The following is a 9,494-nucleotide window of genomic DNA, read 5'->3' as shown; positions in this document are numbered from 1 at the left end:
ATAAATGGCTTAATTATATTCATACTCTCCCATTGAACCCTTTCTTTCTCCCTACCAATCTACTCATAATTTCAGGGTTGCTTTCTTTGGAGTGGGTGGGAGATTATTTGCTTCAGTCACAGACCCTTACCAATGGCTGTAGCACTGAGAAATATGAGCCCCTCCCCCAGCAACCATTCGCTGCCTTTAGCTCCCTGGATGGGGTATGTTGTATGCTAAGATAGTACTGGAATGTGTGTAGAAATGCAGAGGATGGAAAAAGGCTTCTGTGATCTGGTGAGGCAGAAGAAGCAACACTGCAGGTAGCCTGTGGGACATACATTACACTGCGCCTGTGGCATTGAGGCCTAGAGAGGAGAGGAGCCACACTGATCACAGAACCTGCCTTCTCAGTATGTGCCATTTTCACTTAGACTCGTGCATTGTCTTCTTCATAGCTCTGTATTAATTCAACCCTAGGAGACTGTGTATTATGCCAGATATTGTATTGTAGTTGATAAAAAATAACAAATAGTCCTTGGCTCTTGCAAGGAGCTAGCCAGAATGATGGAGTTCTAAAATAAGTATCTGAGTCATCACAGGGGATGTGGGCAAGAATTAATTTGCATGTAAGGTTGGCATACGTAGTAATATGAGGTAGCATTCAGAGATTCAAAGCAAAAGTAGAGAAGAGTAATGAAGGCTACGAAGTATGTATATATATATATACACACACTTTTTAAATTTGGGCTATAATCTTGTAATCTTGAACGTCAGATGAAAGTAAAGCCACAGCTTTCAGCCTGGAGACTTAGAGTTTTGAACCTGTGTTATTAGACAGTACATTTTCTTTCATAGCAACCACTTACAGCGTCTTTACTGGACGTACAGCCTCCATTGTCGTCCTTGCTGCAAAGGAAGCTGCTTTTATCTTACTTCATTGAACAGACCTATGGAAGAGTCTAGAATTTCTGCTCGTTATATGTTAAACTTGTATGGGAACTCTACACATTGACAATTATGTCCATAAATGATGCTTATTGTTCAATAAACATATGCACAGGGTCATCGTTTGGGTTTGAATAAGGCCCTTGACAGTAGCTGTTACACTGACGCGTGCTGGGCTTCTCTAAGAGGCTAATTAATACTTTCCCGTAGGTGCTTTTTAGTACCAATAGCTAACCCTGCTTCCCCTAACATTAGTCTCTACTTTCTTCTCACTTATGCTCATCCTCTGCTTTAAAATGATCAGTACTTCTCCAAGCATTGAAAAAAGTTTCAGCAGTTTATATAATCTTGTAGAGGTTTTGTCATGTATTTCCTTTAAAACAAATTACTTAAGTCTGTGTGTCTGTACACGTGTGTGGGTGCACACAGAGGCCAGCAGAAACACCAGCTTTGGAGTTAATACTTCACAGGTGATTGAGAGCTGCCCACCTCCCATGTGGGTAAACGAGTCCTTTACAAGAGCAGAATGTGCTCTCAGCCGTTTCTTTGCCCCCTTTTTTTTTCATCAACAAAATACTAGATTATGATATCTTCTTCATGGAGTTATGGGGTGAAGTGAGATGAACTAAAGCTTTTAAGAATGCAAAACACATGGATAAGAATATTTGGCCTCACGATTTTCTTTTTGGTTCACTTCCATTTTCTTTTTAATTTTTAATCTTATTTTTATTATTTAAAACAAGTTTAACTTTAAATATATTTTCATCATATGCTGCCCCTCTAAATTCCTCTAGATCCGCTCTCTACCCCTTCAACTTTAAGTTCTTTCACAAAACAAAACAAAACAAAAAAACAAAAACCCAATACAACAAAATCCCCCAAAGCCAAGAAAACGAAATAAATCCATGGCCCAAAAGAAAAATAAAACACCAGAAAAAAAAAAAAAAAAAAAGCAAGAACAAAAACAAAACAAAACCACACACTAAAAAACCGTAGAGTTCAAAAAACAAAACAAGAGAATATAGAGTTCATTTTATGTTGATAAACTACTAAACACGAATGAGGCTTTGCCCTGCAGTGGTTGGTGTACCCAATGGAAAAAACTACTGGAAAAAACTAATTCTCCCTCTCCCAACAGGTATAAGTGACAGTTCAGTTGCTAACTATTACTCTAGTGGCTAGGTTTGCATTCACTCAACAACTCACTCACTCACTCACTCACTGATTCTTTTAAGAAATATATAACAATAAAATACAATTAGATGAAACAATTATCACATTGATGTTGAACAAGATAAGCCAACTGAAGGAAAAGAGCCCATGACAAGGCACGAGATTCTTTCGCTCTCTTAGGAACCACATAAAAACACTAAGCTTTCAGGAGCCATAATGTTTAAGCAAAGGACCTAGTGTAGGCCTGTGCATGCTGTTTCAGTCTCCGAGTTCATATGAGCTTTGCTGACATTGATTTAGAAGGCCTTGTTTTCCTGGTGTCCTCCATTCCCTGTAGCTCTTATCCTTTTTCCACCTCCTCTTGGTTGGCGTTCTCTGAGCTCTGATGAAAGGATTTAATGGACACATTCTATTTGGGGTTATGTGTTTCAAGGTCTCTCTGTGTGATGTCTGGATGTGCGTCTCATTTGTTCCCATCTGCTGCAGAAGGAGGCTTCTCTAATGATAGCTGAACGAGGAACTGACTTATGAGTATAGCTGAATTATCATTGGGAACCATTTTATCACTACATTTTTGTTGTACTTACACCAGTATTATTTGGTTTTACCCTTGGTCTCTGGGCTATCTAATCTCAGATTCTTATCATCCAAGCAGTGCCACGTATGGGTTCTATCTTGCTGAGTGACCCTTAAGTCAAATGAGTTATTGGTTCATTACCCCAACAAGCTTTTTGGCATCATTACTCAGCGTATCTTGTAGGCCGTATACCATTGTAAGTGAAGGGTTTGGGGCTGGCTTGGTGTTTAGGTTTCTCCTTTGAGAGTTCTAGCTGAATGAAATCACCAAATAAGTTCTTTGAGAAAGAACTTAAAGTTGGATAGGGAGACAGGGTCACAACTGGCTATTTCCTGTCACTAAACAAAGCTTCCAGTACTGAGATTGGTTTATATCTAATAGAGTTGTTGGCCACAGAGTGCCCTGGGGATCCCCATACAACCCAGGCTGTTGCCAAGACTATATGTTATTTTCCAGAAACTGACAGCCCCATTCCTTATAACATCACCTATGCAACTCATTGAAGATGGACATGTTGAGCAGGTGCCTACTGAGAGCCTTCACCCCTACTGTCCAGTATCTTTGATACAAGATGGTACTTGTTTGTTCTAAAGACATGATTATCATAGAAAGAGTAAGAACACTTAAGAATAGAAAAAGAAATCTTGTTAATGCTTGAAAATGTTTGCTCTTGGCCTTTTCCTTTTTAGTTAGTTTTTTATAAAACAATGTAATTTACCCAAAAGTCTACTTCGGCTCCTACTCTATAGCTAACTTCCCCTAACAATTATCTTTTTCCCCTTAGAATACACTTTTTAAAAAACATACTCCAAATATGTTGAACTTCTTCTGCAAATGATTATTTATCTTCAGTCTATTCCACACCCTCTTTCTTCTTCCCATCATTAACCAAATGCACATAGTCAAAGCTCACTCTTCCTATTAATTCTATCAATATATTCTTATCCCTATTTTTGTTAAATGGATGTTGTTTTCCATTTTATGATTTACAAAATATTTCTCCAATGTTTTCTTAATTACCTTACTTTAAAAAATCCTTCAGAACCCCTACACAGATCTAGCCAATGGTCAGAACATTCTCCACAGTTGAGTGGAGAGTGGGATATGACTTTCTCATGTACTCTGGTGCCTCACATTTGACCATGTCCCCTGGAGGGGGAGACCTGGTGGCACTCAGAGGAAGGACAGCAGGTTACCAAGAAGAGACTTGATACCCTATGAGCATATACAGGGGGAGGTAATCCCCCTCAGGAACAGTCATAGGGGAGGGGAATAATGGGAAAATAGGAGGGAGGGAAGAATGGGAGGATACAAGGGATGGGATAAACATTGAGATGTAACAAGAATAAATTAATAAAAAATTTTTTAAAAATCCTTCAGATTATATTATTACCTAGGAAAAATGTAAACTCTACAGTTTTACTTGGCTTCTTTTGACTTTAAAAATCTCTGAAATAGGGGCCTAGTGAGATGGGTCAGTTTGTAAAGTGTCTGGCATGCAACTGTGAGAACATGAGTTTGGCCCTCCAGTGCCCCCACCTCTACCCCTAAAAGCTAAATATAACAGCATGGGTCTATAATCCCAGCACTCGGGTGGTAGAGACTGGAGGATACCTGGATTTTGCTGGCCAGCCAGACTAGACATTTGGTGAGCTCTAGGCTCAATGAGAGACCCTAGCTCAGAAAATAGGGTTAAGAGCAACTGAAGAAAACACCCAACATTGACTTCAGCCTTTCACGTGCACAAGCACACATATACATTTGCATACACATATAGATGCACACACAACAATCACTAACCTTGAGAATCAGCCTGTTTCTAACTTAGCCTTTGGGTAATATTTCCACTCAATTCTGTAGGTAGTCCTGTTAATTATTTATGAAAATTGGTCTGAGACATTAATAAGAGAGTGGCTTCCTCCATAATGACCTAATTTCTTTCACCAAAACATCATGATTGACAGATAGCCAGCTGTTAGGTTCTACGGTTCTCCTTCCAGAGCATCATAAGTTCTTCCCTAACGTAAGCCTGCCCTCGGCCATTTGTGTAGGGAAAAAGAGCTTGAAACCTCAACTTGCTATGTAGCCAAGGAAGACCTCAAACCTGATCTTCCTATGTTCACCTCTATAGTACAGGGAGGCACACCATGCTCAATGTTTACCATGCTGGGACCGAACAAGGGCTTCTAGCCTGTTACACAAACCATTTACCATATTTCCAGTCCCCAGATCATTCTTCGTCCTGTATCCCAGCAACTTGTTCTCAAGTCTTTACCATCTTTTGGTTGTTATTTTGCTTTTTTTAGACAGAATTTTACTATGTAGCTCTGGCTGTCTTGGAACTAGGTATGATGACCATGTTGGCTTAGATTTCTGGGTTTCCCAACTCTTTAGGCTTTCTGAGTGGCAAGGTCTTAAATCCAGCCAGTGACAGCATAATATTCAGATCCTGGGTTGTTGTTGTTGTTTTTTTTTTTTTTTTTTTGATACTTTTAAAAAATATATAAATATGATACGTATTCTGTGGTTTAACTGTATTAATTTATTAATTCTTAGCACTAGTTTCTTTTGTAATTAAAATAATTTTTCACTCAGGATGCTTGATGGTTCTCCCTTAGGTAATGGGCTTTTAAATAATTAATATTTTGATTGACAAATCATAATAGGATATATTTATGGGAGATAATTTGATATCTTTATTTTTTGAGATAGGGTTTCTCTCTGTATCCCTGGCTGTCCTCAAACTTGCTCCGTAGACCAAACTGGTCTTGATTTCATAGGGATCAGCTTGCATTTGCCTCCTGACTGCTGGGATTAAACGTGTGTGCCACTGCAGCCTGGCCAATAATTTGATATCTTGATATATTTGTACAGTGTGAAATTGTTTAAACCCAGCAAACAAACATCTGTTGTCTGGATTACTAATATTTATGGTAAGACTTTTGACTTTTACTTTTCGATTTTGAAGTGAACTATGGGTTGCCATTGACAGTAGTTATTTTGTTGTGCAGTAGATCTTAAAATATTGTCCCTGTCCATATGAAATCCTATGATCAGCTCCCTATCTTTTTGCACCCTGTTCCAATGTCTGAAAACCACCAGTTACTCTGTGTTCACCTCTGTTATATTACACATATAACTGTGATCATGTAACAACCCCTCTTTTCTACTACTATAAATAAAACGGAACCTTTTTAATAGATAAATTCTTTTCAGAATTTGACGTGTTCCTCATGGCGTATGTTCCTCATGGCGTGTGTGTGATCATGTGCCCTGGCATGGCTGTACATCATGTATGCATGTGTGTTTTTGGAGGTCACAGGGCAGCCTCAAATATCATTATTCCTTAGGAGTCATCCACCTTGGTTTGGAGACAGAGTCTCTCACCTGGATCTGGTGTTTCTTTTAATCTAGACTGTCTGTGCAGCAACTGCAGAGACCTGCCTGTCTCTGCTTCTCCATGCTAGATAACAGGGGCACAGCATCAAACTTTGCTTGTTATGTAGGGGCTGGAGATAGAGCTAAGGTCCTTTTGATGCTGTGGTAATTATTTTACCATCTGCACTGCCTCTTTAATCTCTCCGTATTGATCAAAGGTTAGGAAGCTTAGGCATAAGAAAACAATCACACACATTTGTTCCAAAACATGTGCATAGATTAAATTAATTACCTCAGCGCAGTGAAATGCCCATTATCAACCAAAAGGATTTACCTACTTGATAAGAGATGGCTCAGAGGTTAAGAGCACTGCCTGCTCTTCCAAAGGTCCTGAGTTCAATTCCCAGCAACCACATGGTGGCTCACGACCATCTATAATAAGATCTGGTGCCCTCTTCTCATGTGCAGGCACACAAGCAAGCAAAACACTGTATACTCAATAAATAAATAAATAAATAAATAAATAAATAAATAAATAAATAAATAAAAGAAACATCATAGTTCATTTAAAATGTGTTTAGTGGTTTGGCTCAGTGATAGAGTTCTTGGCTAGCATAAGAGTTTGATTAAATTTCTGTTCTTGAGAATTTTGTGTTCTACTTGTCCATAGTGAGGTATTTAAAAAATATGATTTGTATGATCTTGTACACTTCTTTTTTAATCACAGAGTTTCCTAATTATTGCATGTTATTATGAGAGATGGACAAAGGGCCAAGGCATGGCAGAAGAAATCCAAAGAGATCATGGAGATTTCCCCTACTATGAGATCTCTGAGTGTGAAAGAGAGAAAACTATCTACTTAGACTGGCCATCCTTGGGCTGTAACTACATCAGTGTGTTGCCTTAAGAATTATTACAGCCACTCTCCTTGGCACTTGTGGTACAAATCTTTGTACTGCACCGATGGAAACATTAATGCTGTCCAGTAAAGTGGGATTATTGGTAGCAGTGTCACTCATAATTGCCATGTGAAAATCTTTCTGTCTTACAATAGAGTGACAGTCATTGTTTCCAGATTTTTTTTTTTTTTTTTTTTTTTTTTTTTGTGGAACCTGACATAGAGCGTGAGTGACTTTGAGTAATAGAACGGTGCAGCAGGAGAAGACCTAGACAACACCCTTAGGCTCTTTGCTCTACAGAGGAGGCTACCGCCAAAGGCCCAGGGAAGTTATGTGGGTCATACCACAGGTCACACAGTCAAGGTCACACCTATGATCCCAGTAGACACCTCATGAGTTCATAACTTAAAGATAATGACAGGGTCTAAACTATACTTATAAAATTCTTAAAATGGAAAAAGCCCATTTTTATAAATGTTTTAATTTAAGAAGAATATAAACAAGGAATCATCACAAAATCAACACACACATAATATTCTGCAATAGAATGTTGCCAAGAATCCGGAAACCACACCCTTATCCCTCGTCAGTAATTGCGACCTCCTCTTTGGGACTAACCACTTATCTTGAGATTTAATACAATCTTTAAGCTGCCTTTGAAACATACAACTCCATCTGTGCTGCTCTATTTCTGGCCCTTTTCCCTGTGTAGAAGCCTCTTGGTCTGTAACATTCCTCTGAGTGTATGGAGTGTGTATGAATCACACTTTGTCAGTTCTGCTGTTGGATGTCTCAGGTGCTTCTAGTTTCAGTCCCTCCTCAATGCAGCGCTGTTGTGAACATGTCTGTCAGGTGACAATATATATGTTTGTCCAGTAGGTGGATATTATGTTGGTGTGAAATTGCTCCAGCTGTATGGAATGGAAATTTAGTGGGGTATGTTCAAATCTAGTTGACACTGCCAAACGGTTTACGCTTCTATTACATCATCGGGGAAATTCCCACCATATTACAGCCCCATCAACCTTCTCAGGAGCAAGTGGCAGGATTCCATTTTTAAAGTTTGTGTTTCTTATGATTAACAAAAAAATTGGTTATTTTTTATGTTTACTGGATTTTGAAAGGTCCTCTTGTGGAATACAAACTCAGCTTTCTTATATATTTCTAACTGTATTATGTTTTAGAGTTGATATTTAGAAATAATGTGTATTTTGGTTATCTGCTTTTGTCAGTTACTTGTGTTACAATTCTTTTCACTCTTAGTGGTGTGTGTGAGTGTGTGTGTGTGTCTGTGTACAGATGCTCTTAACTTATTTATAGATGTATGGTTTTCCAATTTTCTCCCTAAATGGCTAAAAACTATTAGATACATTCTCATTATTATCTGCATACAATTTATATTTAGGCAGGAACTAAACTTGAAAAGTATTTTGTTTAAGCTTTTGAGGCAGACGTTTTACCAGTGGTCTTATATTTATATTCCCGGTTCTAGATTTATATTCTTTTTATTGTTCTTTCTGTTCTCTGCTCAAGAAGAGGATCTGTTGACTTACTACAGTATAAGAATTTTGACAGTGTTCCGGATACCATGATGATAATAATTCTGCTACTCAAGTTATGATTATTGTTGTTGTCATCACTGCAGGGGTCTTTTAAATGCTACTAGCAGTGTTGGGTATTGTGGCACACATCTGTAACTCTTTCACTAGGGTGGCTAAGGCAAGAAGGTTAAGAGTTCAAGGCCAATACATGATGAGACCCTGTCTCAAAAATAAACAGATGAATGAAGAAAAACATCCTCCCAACGTAAAATCAACATCAAAAGAACGACCACAATCATATTTTCTATTATGGGCTTTGTACTACCATTACCGTAAGAATGCCAAACTTGGTACCATTTTAACGTCTACTTTGTTCAATAGACATTTTGCTATGAATGCAATTTAAAACGTTTTTGTAAGTTCCTGTTTCTTTTTAGGTCTTGCATGAAAAAAATGTGGTTAAACCACTTTGAGGAAAAATAAATTATCTGGATCTTCTAGGATTTGTTTGTTGGCTAATGTTAAAATTCCTCATCCCTCTAAGTCTGCAGTCGTACACTGAGCAAAGTTTGTATTGGAGCTCCTGGGCTATAATGATGAGGGGCATCTACACCTCTACCCTACCTGATAATGGGTTGCATGCCACCGAACACTTTGGGGGAGAAACAAGTGTACTTTTCTTCACTCTTAGGGGTTCGGTTGTAGTAGTAGTAGTCTAATGTCACTGCTTCCAAATACATGCTGCAGCAAAGCCAGTGCCTCACTCCTTCCTGTCCTGGGCTATGGTGAGCTGTTATTTTTTTGTTTTGTGGCAGATCCCTTTTCTATTCATTCTTGAGGGAAAGAGTCCATACTTGTTGTTGTTTATGAGTCGGGGGGGGGGGGGGGAGAAGTGCTTAATGGGAATATTAAAGCTGACCTAGACTTCCATTAACTCTTTATTGATAGCTATAAATTTCCCAGATTCTGTCATTGTTCCTTGCTTCACAATAAAAATAG

Source organism: Acomys russatus, chromosome 2 (genome assembly GCF_903995435.1).
Source record: "Acomys russatus chromosome 2, mAcoRus1.1, whole genome shotgun sequence".
Taxonomy (NCBI): domain Eukaryota; kingdom Metazoa; phylum Chordata; class Mammalia; order Rodentia; family Muridae; genus Acomys; species Acomys russatus.
This window is presented reverse-complemented; position numbering follows the sequence as displayed.